General features: G+C 45.2%; 1 protein-coding gene and 1 pseudogene across 2 annotated transcripts in view; both read left to right on the forward strand.

Annotated features, from left to right (window-relative positions):
- The window catches only part of LOC144104476 (uncharacterized), a 100,020-nt gene that overhangs the window by 70,657 nt on the left and 9,073 nt on the right, over nucleotides 1-20,290 (forward strand). The window lies entirely within an intron of this gene.
- On the forward strand, nucleotides 1,487-4,427 carry LOC144105050 (uncharacterized; annotated as a pseudogene).

The following is a 20,290-nucleotide window of genomic DNA, read 5'->3' on the forward strand; positions in this document are numbered from 1 at the left end:
TCTACGTCTAGCGCCGTCAGTGAAGGCAACCTCGGCAACCCATCTGGAAGCCTTCTTCAGCGTGAAGACGCATAAGGAAGGTATGCCCTTCCGTTGCATCGTTTCGGAGAATAACTCGTGGCAGGATAACGTCTCAAAGTATTTACAGAGCAATTTAGGATCTCTGAAGTTATATGACTCATACAGTATCTAGAACTCAGAAGCCGTGGTCAGATACCTGATGGATGAAAACCCTGGGCAGTGCCATTTCCTCAGCATAGATGTCGAGGACCTGTACTACTCGTTGCCACACAACATGTTAATGAGGTGCGTCCATTCATGCGTAGCTGGTGACTATGATGAAAAGGTGTTTATTGAAAGGTGCGGTGTGTGCCTTGAATCCTTGCTAGAAATTCTGTTGCTCTATTTGAAGTCTACAGTCATTGGTTATGGTGACCGTTTCTTCGGGCAGCGCGCAGGGGTGTGCATTGGGTCTAGGGTAGCTCCTGCTCTTAGTAGCATGTTCTTATGCTTTGTTGACAAGAAGGTAGATCTGAATTCAGCTGGCCTGTTTCGGAAGGCCTTTTGTTACGTTGATGACTACTTAATCACCGTCGACAACTGTGATAGCTTCGTACGCAGGGTAATAGACATAGTGAAGTTGTTTAAGGACCGCGGTATGGGCCTCAAGTTCATGACGAGGTTCCAAATGAAGGAGAGTTGCAGTTTCTGGACCTTCGAATGCTTAAAAAACCAGACTATCTTTGTTGGACTTACCGTCTGCGTTCCGCGAAAAGCCTGTTAAATTTTGCGTCAGCACACTCGAAGCTCATAAAGGATGGAATCGCGGTCTCGTGTTCAAAGTCAGTTCCATCAAAGTCTTGCCACCATCGCATCAAGGAAAGTATCGATTTTCAGGTGGAAGGACTGACTAACAGCGGATATCCAGATCAGGTGGTCGGCAGTGCCAGTGAGAAGGTTATTCGCTGGGTAAAGGGCCGGGGAAAAAACGACAAAAAGAACACAGCAATTCCGTGGTGTTCAAAGTGCTGATTTCGTCAGCATCCCTGTTTTCCACAGAGCTCTCTCTGTTTCTTTAACCGTGACGACTAGTGACAATGTTATTATATACATACCTGCCAAGTTTTACGATTTTATCGTAAAGTGCCCGATTTCCAGCGTTTTTTTACGAGTATCGTAATGTCGCTCTGTTTTTACGATTTTTGTTTATTTTTGTCGTTCAGCGGCTGCACACCGTACATTCTGATTCTGTGTTGGCAACACTGAGGTTTTTGGTGGCTCGCAAACGGGATAGCCATCGTCATCACCACCATCGCGTTCATGCAGGAAGGAGAGAACTTCCTCGCATTCTTTCTTCTGTTGTGTTTGCCCGTTTGAAATGGTGCGTTTGGTGTGGTCATAGCCGGGCTTGTTAGGCCTGTTGTGTTGTCGGCGGCGTTGTGATTTCCGCGGCGTGCAGCGTTGTTGCTTCGGGTGTCGTTGTAAGATGTCCGGCAAGAAGTACTTTCAAGTGTTCATACCAAGTTATTCGACGGATTTTCCGTGCATTCAGAAATCTCGCAAGGGTGAAAAATATGCTTTCTGCACTGTCTGCCGCTGTGATCTGAACATTGCGCACGCCGGTCGTCGGGACAACCTCCTGCATCTCGGAACAAAGAAGCACAAGGACTCGGCGCAGATCGTTGACACCAACGAGAAGCTCGGTGGATATTTTAGCGCTTCGGTGGACCAAGGCACTATTCGAGCGGAATGCCTTTTCACAGCTTTCCTCATCGAGCACAACGTGCCATTCACTGCTGCAGACCATGCGGGAGACCTCTTCAGGAAAATGTTTCCGAACTCCAAAGAGGCAGTGGCCTACGCTTGCGCTCGTACAAAAACGGCTGCAATCGCCAAGGAAATAGCCAATCAACAGGTCAGTAGTGTTGTAAGCTGTCTTCAATCCGGACCGTTTTCGGTCGCTACCGACGGGAGCAACGACGCTGGCAATGATGCAAAGCTCTACCCGATTGTTGTCACATTCGTCGACGGCATTGTTCGTACTGCTTTGCTAGCAATGCCTACACTCGAGGGAGACTCAACTGGACGGAACATTGGTGCACTTGTTGTAGACACGCTGAAGGCCAACAACGTGCCTGTACGGAACTGCGTCGGCATGGCGTGCGATAACGCACCAGTGATGATCGGATCTAAGAATGGGGTTGCTGCTGTTCTCAAAGAAAACCATGAAAACATTGCCATCCTTGGATGTTGTTGCCATTTAATCAATTTGGCAGCTCAGAAGGGTTTGGCCTGCCTTTCTGTAAGTGTGGACGAGGTGCTGATTGATGTCTACTACTACCTGGAGAAGAGTTCAAAAAGGAAAGACAAACTGAGAGCTTTTCAATGCTTGCATGATGTAGAGTAAAAAAAAATCCTGAAACATGTCAACACTCGTTGGTTATCTCTTGGTAGGAGCTTGAAACGGCTTGTTGAGCAGTGGCAGCCACTGCTCAGCTTCTTTCACAGTGAAGTGAAGCCATCGAAGAAACCCTTGGAATCACCAAGTGAACAACGAAATCCAGAGATGGACTCTCCGAAGTCGACGCGGACAGCAAAAATCGCACATCAGAACAAGCGACCAAGGCTGGACATCGACTCAGCTCCTTCGCAGCAAGCTCTGAAGCAGCAAGTGGCCAAGGTCATAAATAGGCAAGAAAGACTGTTCATGTTCCTTTCATCAGATGTCAACAAGGCATACTGCGCCTTCTTGCTGTCAGTCATACCAGAATTTGAAAAGACAAACACCTTTTTGCAGTCTGGAGCTCCCCAAGTACATGTGCTTCTGGAAGTTTTGAACAGCCTGCTCAGGGAGATTTTACTGCGGTTCGTGAAACCATCTGTTATTAAGAGTAGTTGTGAGCTGACAGATATTGATTACAAGTCTTCTGGCAGCCAGAGGGATGATGATGACCTTGTAATCGGCAGCCAAACTCTACAAATCTTAGAAAGGCTGAAGATTGCTGGCAAGCAACAGTTTCTTACACGAGTAAGAAGATTTTTTGTGGTGGTAAGCGATTACATCATCCTGAAATTCCCCTTTAAGTCAGAGATTCTGAAGAAAGCAGAAGTGGCAAGGCTTTCCAGCATTGTGACAGCAAAGTTTGCTGATGTCAGGTACTTCATCAATCGCTTTCCAGTTCTCTTGCCAGTTTCTGAGGGGCAGGATGATGACTCGGACCTGGATGACATCCAAGCCCAGTTAAGCCGCATTCAGCTCGAAGAACTTCCAGTACAATTAACTACACAGGTGCGGATAGACGAGCAGTGGCATGCTATTGCCAATATTCAGGACATTGACCGTACTTTTAAGTATGATAATATCTCAAAAGTTATGTTAGGGATTCTGACTCTCCCACACACTAACGCAGACTGTGAAAGAGTGTTCAGCAAAGTGAAGAAGACTTGCACTCAGTTTCGCTCATCCATGTCAGAAAAGAGCCTAGAACAGCTGTTAGTTGTGAAATGTAAGGAGTCTGTAGTCTGTCACGATCAGGTGTTCGACAAGGACTTTCTGAGAAAGGCAAAAGCAGCAACATCAAAGTCAAAGTCAAAGTCAAATTTATTTTTCTCCGAGAGGAAGAAAGGGGGCAACGGAAAAAAGCTGCACATGCGCAGCTTGACGAAGCCCGGCCCCCTTGGGTACAGTTCAGCAGCAATTCAAGAAAAATCCTCAGTGTTGTCCCAACCTTCCACTTCGAAGACATCTTTCTGAAGTTGTTTGCGTGATGTATTGAAACACCAGTTGAAGTTGCTTTGTTTTCATAGCCAAATAAAAAATTTGATGTACTAAAACATAATTTTAGTATTTTTCACCGAATTCTAGTATTTCTTGGCATCCTCTATAGTAGATTTAGCATCGTCGGGTTGGCAGGTCTGTATATACATGTTGTGCCCTTTGGCGGCTGGCACAGCTATTAAGATAAAGAACTCAGGTCAGCCCGAAAAGATGGCGCTACACACACGCACCAACTAAAGCCCCTTGATAATTTGAAAGTAGCGACACTCTCCTCCGCGCCGCGCTTTTGTCCTCGATTCTCCTCGCGCGGCGGCTGTGAGCTCTGCGCACGACACGCTTTTACTCCTTGGCGCCCGCCGGCCGACCGCAGCAGTGAGCGAAGCGCGTGTTTTTGGGCCAGCTCTGCGCTCCAGGAGTGCACAAAATCTTAAAAAAATTGCAAGAAAAACATTGAGAATGCCGAAAGTAACATTCATGAAAAGATTGGTTTCTTCTTAGAACTGTGTGAATGGGGAATACTGACGTAAACAAAGCCTTCAGGCGAGCTCGGTACTGCAGACATTTAAGTCACATGATAAGGTGTTTTAGTTTGTGCTCCTGATTTAGTACTGCCTCCGACTTTGTCTTTGTTTGTTTTTTTAGAGCGTGAACTCTGTCGTCGCAGTACAACTTCGGAAAACGACCCGGGCTGGCGCTCTGAACTTCAAGATCAGAGAAGGTCAAAGCGGGACTTAGTCTGTTTCGCTACTGTCAAGCTATGAATCTAGGCATAGTATATGTGACGTGGTAAACCGTGAGTTTGAATCACTGGTTAATTATATACTTATTATGACTAATTGCTGGAGGCCCAATTAATTGATATTTAGTAAATTGCAATTAAAACCCAAATTTGCGCTGCTGCATCGAGTCATATACAGCTGGAAAACTTCGGCCAACTGTAATGGCACCGTCCTAGCTAGCGATACACATTAATCTGCGTTAATTAGTTAATTTGCTACAAAACCAAACAATGAGCTAGATGATGAGGTCGTATACCTTGCGACAGGAACAGCGCAGCACGAGACAAAGAAGGGACAGGAGAGACACGACGCTTTGTCTCGTGCTGCGCTGTTCCTGCTGCAAAATCATGCACCAACCAGCCAAACTTTCCACCTTGCTAAAGTCATATACCGTTGAAAAGCTTAGGATGAATGCATATGCTCTGAATAAGTTTACGATACCTATTAATTAGCGTTATTGAGCTATATGCAATCAAAACCACCCTTTGCATTGTAGTATCGTGTCATATACCTTTCGAAAGCTTAGGTTCAGTGCAAAGAGGTGTGCTAGTTATCGGCCGGAATTAATTAGTGCTGAATATTTAACTGCAGTTAAATCCTAAATTTGCACTATAGATGGAAAACTAAGGGCAAGCGTAAAAGCGTTATGCTAGCTGGCCAAACTTAATGAAAAACCTCACAAAAACAGAGCTTACATTCTAACTAGGCTTAACACGAACTGCTTCGAAATGTTTTTCTTTGCTTTTGCATTTAATTGCGCACTTTCAATGCGATCAAGGAGCGCGGACAACCATTCATCGAACATTATTAGGCAAGGAAGCGTAAGAATATACTCGGTATACCTATGAGAGAACGCACTGTTATCTCTAGGCAAGATGAACGCCTCTCGATAATGTAATATTATACTTGACACTGAAATTTCGTTCCAGTATGTAGTAGGGGATCTAAAGCTGCTATTTCGATTGGGCATCACCTAAAATGTATCATTAAAGAAAATGAGAGCATGGTCAGCAGGATGATTTATTTTCGCGCACGCAAAAGAACCTTGATTGACAAGATACACGTAACAGACGGCAGTATCACATAATATTCAGCATCCATGCTAGTGTAGATATATGTGCTATGCAGTATTGATGACAGTTGAGAAAAACATGCTCAAGGAAATACAACAGTGGTGTATGTCATAGCCCAAATCAACATCACTTTGTACATCTATACAGCAGTCTCATGCAAGTGAAAGTTAATGGACAATGGTATCTTAGGCTAAAAGACTTTCTGTTAAAAATTGCCTATTTGTTGTTATAAAGACGACGCTACAGGTGCAAGAACTAGCACGTTTTGAGCCCAGTCGCTGTTTCCAGAGAAGATGCAATGCGCGGATGCTTTGCAGATTCGTTCCGTTCTGGCCTCACATGCAAAATAACCTAAAAATGAAGCAGCAAACAACACTCGAATGATGCCTTCCAACCAACGGTGTCGACCATTTTTTATGACGTCGTGCTTAATCCTTAAAATGAGCTGCCGGGCGAGTTGGTATTCCATGCTTACATTCACGGCGCAAAGACGAACACGGACACGAGGGGAGACCCCACAAAGCACGGACCTCAACAACGTGAAAATCCCCCAACGAGAATATATATCATATCATTAATACCGCATAACCATCATCAGGCCGCTTGCTGCTGTTGTACGCGCAACAGCACGCCATAGCGCTTGCACGTTGCAATATTGCAATAAAACACGGCACTCTAATATTCGCTCGCCGAGCGTAGGAGAAAAATGGAGCGGAAGAAAAATTAAAACACAAGCAATACGCCAGACCCGCGCGTTTCCACGGGGAACGGCAGGGAGACCAATCGTCGCTCAGGAAATCGGGCGGAGAGCCACCGCCCCTGAGGAAAGGGGCGAGCAAGGGGCGAGGAGAAGGCAAGGAGGTCGCGCGGCGGCGGCAAAGTTCAATGGTTGGCGGTACTTTCATATTATCAAGGGGTTTTAGAACCAACATTTGTATGAGGATTCATTTCTAGAGAAGAAAATAAATCATTCTTGAAACTTTACGGACAGAGGTTGTACATGCGCTTTCGAAAGCACGCCGACAAGGCAACCCTTCCATTGCACGTAACTAGTGGAAAAAGCCAAATTTTGTCGGGGGATCGCGCAAAGGGCAGTCGCATTTCAGAAATTCTAACTGATGCGGCTATTACTAACGAATGGCTAAAAATCTATAATTTCAACTACGCGCCTACCTCTACTAGTTGAGAAGCTAATTAATAAAGATTCGTTAACAAGCTTACAACTCAAGACGAGTCACCGTTTTTCTGGTGTCCGCCAACATTGGCAATACTCTGCCTCAAAAGCCATATTTTAGCCCGGAAAGCCTATCTTTAAAATTTTTCAAAAGTTTTCGCTGAAACGCCCGTGTGCTTTTCTCTTGAGGGATATTGATACACTGCGCAAGATATCTCGTTATCTATGAAAGCTATATGTAGGGGTGGGTTATATTCATCGCATTTCTCGATCTTTTGATTAATAATGTGAGCGTAGTCTATTGTCATCGATAAACTGTTCATCTGACAAGGGGATGGAAAGAGGTGCTCGTTAATACAGGACATACTACGTGCGCCGCTGTGGACGATGGTTCCTTTACACTACCTCCCAAAGCAGAAGATCGGACCGCCGTCGCAGTAGCTCAGTTGGTATAGCACCGCACCCGAAATTCGGATCACGCCGGCGACAAGCGGTTCTTTTTCCTTCTGCTTTTATTTTTCTCCTATTGATAAAAAGTACCTATTAAAAGAAAAGGACACTTTATTATGCTTCATGATTTCGGTGCCTGCTAGCTTCCGTCATGTATTGTGAATACGTAATTCATCTAGGGCCTCCTTGATACATGGCATAAACCTTAGTTGGATATGTGGGGACACTAAATTCTGAACGTGATTTTTTACAGCGTTAAGCTCTACGTCTCTGATTCCGGGTCTCAACGTTATGCATTATAACGAAAATCATAACCCGATAATAACAGCAAAGTAATAACAGGCAATAAGTCAGACACATGGACTTGTTGGTTCTGACCTAAAACCTTCTTTGTAGCGCAACACACGACAAGAAGAAGTCGAGTTCGACGAAAACTCGTCTGGTCGGGGACAAACATGTTGACAAAGAAGAAGGAGCGCCGACCAAAGAAAACAAAAAAAAACATAAACAGACGTTTCGGCTCCTGTACGGGAGCCTTGTTCACATTGAAATGAAGCAAGCAGCTCAGTGGCATTACATATGCTTGAAAAGAGGGCGCAGGGAGCGTGCGTAGATTGGGTTAAGATTTCCATCGTTGCGGTTGAGGGTGTGACTAGTAGTTTGGATGATTAATGATTCCAAGTGCAGGCGAGGGTATAGCTTCTTTTCGGTTGAAAGCACGTGTGCCCGACCCCAGTCGATGTCATGGCCTGTAGATACTGCGTGCTCGGCCTGAGATATGCTGACGACTGCTTTTGCCTGATTCGTAATTCTGACTTAGCCGCCTTCTCGCACCATTTGAATTCTATAGAACGAGCAATAGACTTCACTACCGAAGAAGAAGCGAATGGTGCGTTGCCCTTTCAGGATGTATTGATAAGGCGGGACAGCAATAAGCTCAGTTTCAGCGTTTATAGAAAACCGACCCACACTGGAAGATACCTTAACTTTAATTCGGTTCACCCTGCTACACAGAAGAAATCAGTCGCTATGTCCTTGTTCAAACGATCGCAACGCATCTGCAACTCCCTTGAAGACCAGACCATTGATTTTCAAACTATACGACAAGAACTTTCAAGCAACAACTACCCGACCTCATTTGTGCAATCCGTGGAAAAACAGTTATGTCGCCCAGCAAGCGATACTCCTCTGTCACCCTTGAAACGTGCTGCCGTGCCCTATGCTCCCGGACTAAGCGAGGCTTTAGCACGCATCATGCGCACCTTTGGTGTTCATATCTCCCACGTTCCGACAAGAAAACTGCGCCATGCGTTGGTAAATGTCAAAGACCCCCTTCCCAAAGAAAAATATCCAGGCGTAGTGTACAAGGTTCCTTGTTCCGACTGTGACTACGCATACATTGGCGAAACCGGAAATTTCGAGAGGCGGCTAAAAGAACATAGTAACGATGTACGCAACAAAAAAGTGGATTCAAATGCTATCGCCGAGCACGCAGTATCTACAGGCCATGACATCGACTGGGGTCGGGCACACGTGCTTACAACCGAAAAGAAGCTATACCCTCGCCTGCACTTGGAATCATTAATCATCCAAACTACTAGTCACACCCTCAACCGCAACGATGGAAATCTTAACCCAATCTACGCACGCTCCCTGCGCCCTCTTTTCAAGCATATGTAATGCCACTGAGCTGCTTGCTTCATTTCAATGTGAACAAAGCTCCCGTACGGGAGCCGAAACGTCTGTTTATGTTTTTTTGTTTTCTTTGGTCGGCGCTCCTTCTTCTTTGTCAACACGACAAGAACACGCGCTATGCGTGTGTCCTAGCTCTCGTTCCGTGTCGTCGTGGGCTCGCTACAACGATGGTAATAACAGGCGGCAGCGTGATGCCCGAGCACCACAACGCAAACTAATCTCAATCTGGTATATATAGCCCTGTCCAGCAGGCGTCAAAGTCGGGCCACATACACCCCACATTCGTGAATAAAAAATTTGGGCCAACTGTTTGCTGCAGATTGTTCTAGATGGTGTCATACGATTCAGCATTTCGTGAGTCATAAACTTACTAGTTATGTTAACGCCTAGTTTGCAACAGAGAACCGAACCGGCGACCTCAATTCCACGTTTTTTGAATGTTCATGTGAGCATTGCGGCTCAACCGTTGATCGCAGAGTGTTCGGGATGGTGGCATATGATTTCGCGTTTCGTGAAGCTTAAATTTGTTGGTTAAGTTAGAGTCTAACTCGCGGCAGGGATTGGAACCAGCGACCTATGTTTTGCGTGTTAACGCTCGATTTTCGGTAGCTGCGTCAGCGTCGGCTCATTTTTTTGTGTTCGGAACGGTAAGTAAGATATAATACACGTGGGTCACCTCGAGAAATTCCTGTACTCCCGGCTAATAATTGGCATTTACTTTTATGTCATCAGTTTGGGGTGGAACTCAGGAGTTTTGGTTGCCTATAATGTGTGTTTTCTGTATGGCCCATATTGAGCGCTCGGATCACAGCTATTTTCTTGATGGCTTCCTTGATAGATTTCTTGATACTTCCTTGATAGCTTTATATGATCAGTGAGCGTTTGGAGGTGGTCGCTCGCGCTGTCGGTTTGCCAACCGTACCACGCGGTATATATATGGTTCACAAACCCTTCCTCTAGTGTCGCTCGGCTTGGAAGATGAACAGGAGGCGAGCTTGTAGATGACGTCAGCAGAGCATATATTTACAACATACATATACAGAGAGTTAAACTGGAAAAAGCAGAACTGAATTTACAAAAGAACAAACTTTGCACTACTTTACTCATCGACTGGGGCTTCATGCTAAGCATGAAGCCCCAGCACAGACTGGACTGGACTGGACTGCATCCGTTTACATGCGCTTTTAAGCACTTCATTAACAAAGCACTAAGGGCGGTCTTTTTCAGTGGCCCGCCCTAAGCATCAATTCTCCAATCAAAAATAACATGAGAGATGGGGACAACCCCTTGGGTTGGGCTTAGCCTCGAACCCAGAGTCATGTTAGCAACACAAACTAAATAAAAAACAAATACGCCACCAATCTCTCTCAAGTGGGAGTATCCACACGCTCCCCCTTCGGAGCTAATCCTTGCCTCAGGCATACCGCCACCCATCATCGGTCCGCGTCGCCCGTCAGCAACAGAGGAGGGGGCGAAAGGGCCCACGATGCTGCCGCGCTACCGACGGCGGGACACAGCTAATAAGCATGAAGGGGTTTGTCTGTCGCTCCGGGAAACCAGATTAAGGATCGCCCCTGTCTTCCTACAGTCTTGGCGAGCACTGCCTGTCCGCCATGACAGGTGTCCGTCACGGCCCTCCTGGGAATAGGCTTTTTGTTCACGAAGCACGGCAGAATGCTGCGGGTGCCTTTCCGGCGATAGCCCACGTCGTTAGAGGGGGGGGGGGGGGGGGGTCCGTGCGTCAAGCGACCATTTTCGTTCCCCGTATGAACTCGGGGGCTCTCGCTTATACTGGGGAGCCGTTTCCGCGTGTGCCGGCGTCCTGCTTCCTGCAAAGGTATGCAGCTGGAAGAGAGGGGCGGCCTTACAGCAAGATAAGCGGGGCACACGCTAGAGTTAATTTAAACAAATAGAGAGGGAAAACAACTTGCCATTGAGGGGGTAAAGGACAGGTCGGGGCGGAAGAGTGGGGTGAAAGAAACGATATTGCGGCCGTATGCAGTGCTGTTATATGCTCTGACCATGTGCAGGACTTGTTTAAAGAATCTTCTAGAGCCTGGATATAACTGAAAGACTCTAAACCCCGTATTCACAAACCGACCTTTACCTCCCCTTTGGAGGTCCTTACCTTTACGGCTCCTTTCCGGGTTTCAGAAACCGACCTTACTCTTAAACTGCACCTTTAGCCGTCCTTTCGGCCTCGGAAAGGGCGCGTTCGCGAAGGTAGCCCCTGGCCTACCTTTAGCAGCTCCTTTCGTCAATCCAACATGGAGGAATACGACGACAGCTTTTCCGAGCTCGTCGAGTTCATGGAATTTATGGAAGTCGTGAATGACGAAGTTCCCCACCGCGCAAAGCCATCGCGGAGGGTGCTTAGGGATCGCCAGAACCCGATGGAGCATTTCGACGACGGCGAGTTTCTCGCGAGGTACCGGTTTTCGAAGCCTGCCGTGCTGGAACTGCTGTCAATGCTTCCACTGCACCGCTACCCTGACGGACGAGGTTGTCCTGTGCCGCCGCTGCTGCGACTACTTATCGCCCTCCGCTTTTACGGTGCGGGGACTTTTCAAGTTGTGACCGGCGACCTCGTCAATGTCTCCCAACCCACGGTTTCCCGGGTGGTGTCGACTGTGTCCGCCGTCATCGCAGAAACGTTGTTTCCGGCACTGGTGACATTTCCAGCGGCCGGAGATATGCACAAAGTGATGCACGCCTTTTACGGCATCGCTCAGTTTCCCGGCGTCACTGGGTGCATTGACTGCACTCATGTGCGGATAAAGAGCCCGGGAGGAGAAAATGCCGAAGTGTTCCGGAATCGGAAAGGGTATTTTTCCTTCAAGGTGCAGGTAAGAAGAACTTTAAAGCTGCTGTAATACTTGTTCATTTCATGTCAAGTATGTAATTTTCACCGCGCGTCATGGCGGGCTTTATCTTTAATCGGGGGTGAAGAAAGGAAGGGGAGGCTACAGAGGAATGCAACAGAGAGAGCAGAACTGTGCATAACTAAAGTAATTATCAATTCTGTTCTCCTTTATCATAGTTGAGTAAAACAAAGCAGTGCTGTGAAGCTGTAACACAAGGTATGCCACGTAACTGCTAATTCAAGGCATAACAAAAAGAAAATGCTCCAGTATTTGGCAACCTTCAATTTTGTATTGACAAAATGATTAAGGTAAGTGGTTTAACAAGTGAATTGTGCCTGTGCGTGGAAAAGAAATGCTTGCCAAATTCATATTTTCTGGTCAGCAGTCATGCGAGTAAATATGAAAATCATATCTTGTTGGGCAGAAGTCCAGAGACTCCGAGGCTTGCCGACGGCACAATCAAATACCCATATCTACACATTGCTTTATTAGGCCCAGTGACACACAGCACCTTTTTAATTTTCTGAACTACTCATTGACTGATCATGAATTATGGATTATGTTAATCTTTCATCGGGGAGTTTATACAGTGACAAGAAGGTATTATGAGAAAGTAAAGGCTCAGTAAATTTGGGTGTACACGGCATAAAGTAGATAGCTGTTACGAGAACGCTATGCGCAAATTGCACATCTGTTCAATGTAGCTGCAATATTCTTGAATGGAAAGGAATTGCTGTGTGTAATTTGTTTGCGACACTGTTTCTGCGCATATTTTCTGCGGGCAATAACTGGCCCTCAGATGGAGTTTTTTGATGTGGTGGCAAGCTGGCCTGGGTCTACACATGACAGCCGTATATTTGACAACAGCCGTGCAAGGTTCTGCTACGAGGAAGAAACCATCCCAGGAGTGCTTCTCGGCGACATGGGGTATGCGTGCCGGCCTTACCTCATGACCCCCCTCAGGGAATCAGGACAGAGCGGCAGCCCAGAGTACCGGTAAGCAGAAACTATTTGGCAGAATATATGACCTCACAATAACATAACAGGTGCTCTCATCATATGGAATGTTTGTTTTCATTTAGATACAACAAGGCACAGATCAAGACGAGGAATACTGTGGAGAGGGCATTTGGAATATGGAAGAGGAGATTCCCGTGCCTGGATATGAAGCTCCAAATCAACACCAGGATGTCTGCAGTTGTAATAACAGCTTGTGCTGCACTGCACAATTTTGGCCGTCGTCGTGCTACAGAGGAAATGCCTCTTGCTCTGTTGCACACAAACACCTGCAACTCTCGGCAGCCACAGCCTCAACTACAGCTGCAACCATTGCCTCTGGACTCGCAAAGTGGGTTCAGAGCCAGGGGAAGCATCATTCGGCACCACTTTACACAAAATTAGGTAATATGAATGAATGTACATGACTCGCTCCTTCAAGAAACAATGTGTTTATTGTTATTCTATGTTGAGGTCTTTCTTCAACGCAGCAATTTTCATCTGCAGAAGTTGCATTTTAGCCTTTTTGTTCGCACTCTGGAGTGCATGCATCTCCACTGTGTGCTTCATGTGCAGCTCATGCTGTGCCTTCATGTGCTTCACCCTTAACACATGTTGTTTTCTTTTTCGTTTGTTGTCTGCTACCACAGCCTCAAGACGGGAACTCAGCTCTGTGGCAAGCACAGACTCTTTTGGGGCAAGCGCAGCCTTGCGACGCTGATAGCCAGCCGGCTGTGTAGCAGGAAGAATGACTTCCCAAGTGGTGGCCAGCATCGGCGTATTGTGCTCTTCGTCGCTGCACTGTTGCTCCTGCAGGTCCTGGTTGCTGTAGGCCTCCTGGTCGTTTGGGGCAACCTCGGCAACCTCAGCAGCCTCGCCACTTTCAGCTTGACTGCTGTCCGTTGCTCGACCCCATGAGAAGTCGAACTCTGAAGAATTGTTCGTAAATTAAACATGTTTCATTAAACTCTCAGTCTTGTGCTCATAACAATACAATATCTCACTACCATCGAAGCAGAGATGTAGTAGTGTGCACAGTATCATAATGCCACAAATACGCCAGCTTATCTTGAGTGCATGAGAATGTTGCATTCAGAATGTGTAGCCGTAGGCACAGAGAACAGCAGTCATGTTCCCTGTAAAGGCGCGCTCACATTAGCGGGAAAACGCGCAACGCCGGGCGTTTTCCGCGCGCCGCTTCCCGCCCAAGCCGGTTTTTCTCCCGCGGACAGCCTGCTCTGCCGTCCCGCGGAGCGATGGGTTCGGTACCTATTTTTCCCGTGCCGGTGACCAGAACAGCCAATGGGCGCCGACCGTGAACCGTGACGTCGGTCCCAGTTCAGTGACCCCGTCGGCGGAGGCGGAGGCTGCGCGCGTCCGGCCGGCCGGGCACTCGGCGGCTGTTTTGCCAGGGCGACGGGAGGGGAGCTAGCAGGGTGCGCTTTCCAGTCTTCTCTAGTGTCACGTGACTATCCCCTTCTCTTTCTGCTCGTTCGGGTCCTCCCTCAGCGCCTCCTCTCTCCACATTCCAAGACAACCGCAGCGAGAAAACGCGCGCAGTGTGAGCGTCATTCTGAGGAGCTGCGAGGCAGCGTCGACGTTGACGCTGTGCCGGCGCGGGAAGCTTCCCGCTAGTGTGAGCGCGCCTTAAGGCAGTAGCAGCTGTATGTTAGCAGCCATAAACAACTATTTGGCAGTTTTAAAAGAATTCCATGCCAGAAAAAATTACGCAGGCTTACAAAAGGTAGGAAACAAAAGACAAGATGGAAACAAGAAACATCTGGTGGTATGTTTCCTTTTGTCATCTTGAGTAGTATGCAGAAAAAAAAATTAAGGCAAAGCTAGACAGCTGCATATGACAACACAAGCGTCGGCATAACCAGACTGATAGAGCACACAGATGAACCTGTACAGGCTGGGAATGTTGATATTTGCAAAGTACACTGCTAGCATTCATATTGCATAGCACTTTGTGATATTACAGTAACTCAATTCCCTCACTCTGCAAACCACAGAGTTAAGCACAGATTATTATGGCAGGTAAATTGCACAGAGCAACATAATCCCAAAATATCTGCAACAAATTGGAAACTGTTTGTCCCTGTTCTGCCTTTTCTTTTTCAGTACCAGTGAGGCTGGAAGATCTCATCTTCAGGTGTTCATCCCTAAACTTCCATGCTCTAGATAACGGCAAGTAGAAGGCCGCCTGAACAAGGCATGCCAACAAAGGCTAAGGAATAAAATCCAACAAAGGCTAAGGAATAAAGACATGGCCATGCTGAGGTTAAAATCCCTTGCAATATGCAGGGCTTATCTTGCTCCTGATAACTGTGCAGGAAGTTTAACTATGCAGTCATATGCTCTCATTTGTTGGATGATGGCTAAAAAGTTGGTGCCGGCTAAGCAAGCGTGACCGCAATTTTCATTCCTACTTCCTGATTCAATAACATGACCCCTGCGCATCCCATGCTTGCAGCTTAATTTGTGTTGCAGTTGCGTGGCTGACACAGCACAATTACCCGGTGAATTGACACGTTTTATTCACAATCAGAATTGCGTGAGAAATGATTAAAAAACTTCTAAGATTTATTATGAGCGATATTTCCAACACACACATGCCCTAAACTATAACCTAGCTTTCACGCCGGTATGTATAATCGGATATATATTTAAAAGTACACAAGCAAGAATCATACCATCAGCCTCCGCCTGTGGCTCGGAATGCGTCGCCTCCAGCAGTGTGGCAGCGGTCGGGGTGCGCTGTAATGGCCCGCTGTTGCTGTAGCGGCTGCCGTCACTGTCAAAAGGGTTATCTACCCTCGTTCCCATATGGGACGCCACGTCTCCAACGCGGTGTAATTCGTCGTCCAGCTGGCTGGGTGGTGGCGGGCCGCCCCCTGAGAAAGGGCACAGAAATTAGGCAATAATGTTACTGAAAATTCCTTAATTTTCGAGCGCCTACAAACGAGGCAAATGTCACATGAAAACTATGACTTCAGCGAAACGAAGCAAGAACGGAGCCAGAAAATGAACAACGAAACGGGACCAGAAAATGAACCACATGAGTGCGTGTGTTGTTCCTTGGCATCGTTTTCGCGTCGCCATCCGTGTTGCGGAAAGCTGCTTCGGAGAAAGCACAAAGGATGACAAAATTAAATGCGATGATGGAGGCAGAAAGCAAGCAATTGCTTTTTTTTACCAAGCAAAATAATGAAAGCAGAGCTCACCTGCGCCGAAAATCGCTTTCATGTCTGCTGCCTTCGCTCTTCGCCACTTTTCTTTTAAGTTGTCCCAGCACTTGCGCAGCTGGGCCTCAGTGCGGGGCCGAACGTCGGTGCGGCAGTTGTACTGCTCAGTGAGCAGCTTCCAGGTCTTCTTCTTTTTCTCCAGGGAGGCCCCGTCGCTCTTTTTGCATTCGATCACAGACTTGTGCGTGTTTACCAACTCCCTCAGGACGCGGCGCTCGCTCTCCGTAAACGTTGTTCTTTTTTTTTTTGCTCCATTTACACGTGTTTCAAACAAATAAATAGGCAGTAAAATTCAATATAAAATAAGCAGTAAAATTCAATATAATATATACAGAAAACTTAAATTCTAGATTTACTTATTAAAGAAAACACGAATAACCAAAAAGCACAAGCACAACGCACGAGGCACACGCACAACACACGAGGCACAGGAAAATAAACAAAAACGGACGTCAACTCAACAAAGCTTCTTATAGCGACCGCTGGCTATCATTGTGGCTAGACCAAAAAAAAAAAACGTGCGTCAAAATTAGAGCTATGTTACCTGATTTCGCCTAATAAATGTGTATTACATGTCCCGTACTTGTTTAACTACTTTTTATAGGATAGAAAAAGTTATGAGTGCATGCAACAATGACGGAAGCTTTAATAATTTTTTAGCCTCGCTACCATGCCTCTTACTTCCGCGGGTAAGGGCGCTTTCCGTAAGGACGCCGAAAGGTAGGTTTCTGAAACGCGGCTTCACCTTTCCCGTACCTTCCACTTTCGGTGACCTTTACGAAAGTCGCCTCTCGAGTGAAGGTGAGGTAAAGGTAAGGCCCGTTTGTGAATACGGCGGTAAGTTTACTTTGCATATTGCATTACCCTGCTGGTTGTAATGTTTTAAATTTGTGAATTAGGATTGCCTCTCTGTATTTTCTGTTCCTTGCAGATTTGAAGCCTGGTTGAAGAATGAACAGTTTCGAAATTGTGACCGCGTTCATTAAAATGTTCCGCCACTGCCTTCTGTAGGTTCCTTGCTGTGTCAGCTCGATGACCATTTAGTTTGGCGCTCATTGATTGCCCGGTTTCTACGATATATTGTTTCTCACAAGAAGCAAGTGCACTGAAATATTGAATAACAAGTGCACTGAAATATTGAAAACCATAAATCACTGTGAGTCATAGCTTGCACAAAAAATAAAGCTCAAAACGCTAAAAGCTTTTTGATTGCGATTTCAAAACGAACACTATAAGGCCGGATTTTTGAAAGAAGCAATCCTGATAGGACTTATAACAAGTTCATGGCAACGCTGATAAGTTTATAGAAGGACTGTTTTAAGTTCAAAAGCTTACGAAGAATCATAAGATACATAAGCCTTGGCTCACCAATGAGCACCTAAGAATGATCGAGGAGAAAAACATTTGTACTCAGAATTCTTGCGAAACAGAAATTCAGCAGAATTCTCCACTTTCAAAACATACCGCAACTTTGACCAAGTTTTTACGTAATGTAAAAAATAATTATTTTGAGAATATATTGAGTGCAAACAAATCTCGCGCACTGTATTATGGCGTAAACTTAACCAGCTTCTAAATCGTGGTATTCACCAAACAGAATTAAAAATAATAGCAAATAGCAAGCCAGTTAAAGGCAAGTGGTTTTTCAGACATATTCAATGACTACTTTGTACATCTAGCCAAGAGCGCTTCTTATAATGCTTTAGAACAATATTTGGGTGCTCCGAGTGTGAATAGCGCTGTTTTTCTCACAACAACTCCAGAAGAGGTTCTTTCGGTTTTCATATCGCTTAGGAATAGCGAGGCACGTGATATCGGTGCCCTCCAGATTACGGTGATATAATTTGTTACAGATGTCTTGGTCCCAGCACTTACACATATGTTTAACGTTTGCCTATATACGGGAATCTTTCCCGAAAGCGTGCAGCGTGCCAAAGTAATAGTTCGTTTTAAATCAGGGAATAAAAATGAGGTCTCGAACTATCGCCTCCTCTCGGTTCTGCCTATCATATTAAAAGGACTAGAAAAAGATCTTTGTAACCGCGTCACTGCGTTTTGTGAAAATTATTTTATTATATCACAACAGAAGTTCGGATTCCGTAACGGAATGTAAACGAGTTGGCTCTGCTCACTCAAAAGGAATTAATATTGAATGGGTTCGAATAGAAGAAATTAACCCTAAGCTGATTTATAGACTTTTCGAAAGCTTTCGGTAGTAATGACCACTCCATATTGCTTACTGAGTTTCAACACTATGGCTTTCGCGGCGTTCTTCTGACACTTTTAGAATCATACCTTTAGCATCAGAAACAGAGCGTTCCCATTGGTGAAGAACTTGCATCTTTTCAAGGCTTAACAGCGGCGTTCCTACAAGGTAGCATTTTAGGGCCCGTATTATTCAACCTAAATGCAAACGATATGATTAACATCAATGACAGCACAGATTTTATAGTTAACACAGATGACACCAGTATCTTTCTGCAGTAAGATAATGTCGTGGAATTTGGCCGTTTAGCCAATACTATGCTCGCTTTGTTGTCTGAATGCAGTAAGACTAACTAGCTAAAAATTAACACATCAAAAACAAAGGCCGTTTTATGAGCAATCAAAAAGCCTCTAAACTTTTACATAAACTTATACCTTGAAAATGATAGGCTAGACCTTGTAAAACAGATTAAAACATTGGGAGTAATCTTTAATGACCATTTAACCTGGAATGCTCTTGTAGATCGTATAAATAAAAGCCTCGCGATGACTTACGGTATGCTATCTCGATTCCGCTACACTATTCCTCCAAGGATTAAGGCTTTATTGTATAACGCCCTATTCTCTCCTCATTTAAATTATTGCTGCCTTGTATGGGGCAAAACATTCAAAAGAACTTCATAAAATATTTCTTATACAAAAGGGAGCTAACCGTCACATAGCACACAAGCTAATTATTCCCACATCTTGGTATTCTTCCCATACACAACTTTAACCTCTTGCTGAAAGGCCAACACAACTTGAAAAATTCTCTCAACTGCTTTCTCAAACTGTGCAACCTGACAAAAACATCGCAACTTGCAAACGACATCACACACAGAAAGAGTTAGACGCTGCCATTTTCTAGAACTAATTAAGGGTGCAAGAAGATAGGAAATTGTCTTCTAAAACTGTTAAACAATTCAGAGGACGTAAATCTAGACAAACAATTGCTCAAAAAAAGAGTGCAAAAAATGTCTCATTTCTAGCACAGATCCTGCAACTTAGCCTAGTAATGTAATTAACTTCCGGTCCTCAATGACAATTTGTTGCCATTGTATCGATAATTTCTGTGTCCTGCATCTAATAGTGGTTTTATATAATTTTTCTTATATTTAATTGTATGAAGGTTTACCTAACTATTTATTTTTTTCTGCTGTAAGATTCCAGCATAATGAACATGGTGCACTTTCACGATTTTCTTTAAGCTTACGTGACACGCGAAGTGCCAGTGTAATATTGCAGTGTGTAACATTTTTGTAAGAAAAAGTGGCGCAAAAAAGACGGGCGCTGAACTTACAACAGCTTTCATTTTAAAAGAATTCACTCTTATAAACATTCTGTACAGCCGTGGCTATCACTCACGCATGCGCAAATAGGTCTGCTCTTTTAGCGAAATGGTGATAGAGGCATTCCAACTTGCCCAGTTTTCTGTTCGTGTTATCAAGTGCAGGTGAACAATCCTGACAAGTAAGACAGTGACTTGCGAGGAAACCTTCAAAATATTTTCCCTCCTGCGCATTTTTAACGTTCCTGTAACATATGCACCAATATATGTCCAATAGTGTTATTAGTTGTGTCTTATTGATTGTAATATGTCGCCATGTACGCCTATGATTAGTAAGCTTGGTTGTGTCCAATGAGAGTGTCTACAACATATAACTTCTCTGCTTTGAATTGAAACGTCCACAATTGTTTCTATGAAAGCTGCATGTTAACGCCCTTTAACCTGCCAGATATAGGGGCAGCAACGTTTGTCAAGCTGCTAATCAGCAGCTTTTTGTTGCTTGCCCTTGAATTGTTTGTACTGTCTGTAAAAAATGCGAAATAAAATTGAATTGAATTAAGTAACGCTTGTTTTAAAGGAGGCTGGAAACACACCACTTCGTGAGTTTTAGTTAGCGGGAATAATGGTGTTTTATTGCAATTGACGAAGTCTTTAGCCAGTTCGCGTCATATTCCATAGCTTGAAAAACCACTGCCATGGCG

Source organism: Amblyomma americanum, chromosome 9 (genome assembly GCF_052857255.1).
Source record: "Amblyomma americanum isolate KBUSLIRL-KWMA chromosome 9, ASM5285725v1, whole genome shotgun sequence".
In the NCBI taxonomy this organism is placed as follows: Eukaryota; Metazoa; Arthropoda; class Arachnida; order Ixodida; family Ixodidae; genus Amblyomma; species Amblyomma americanum.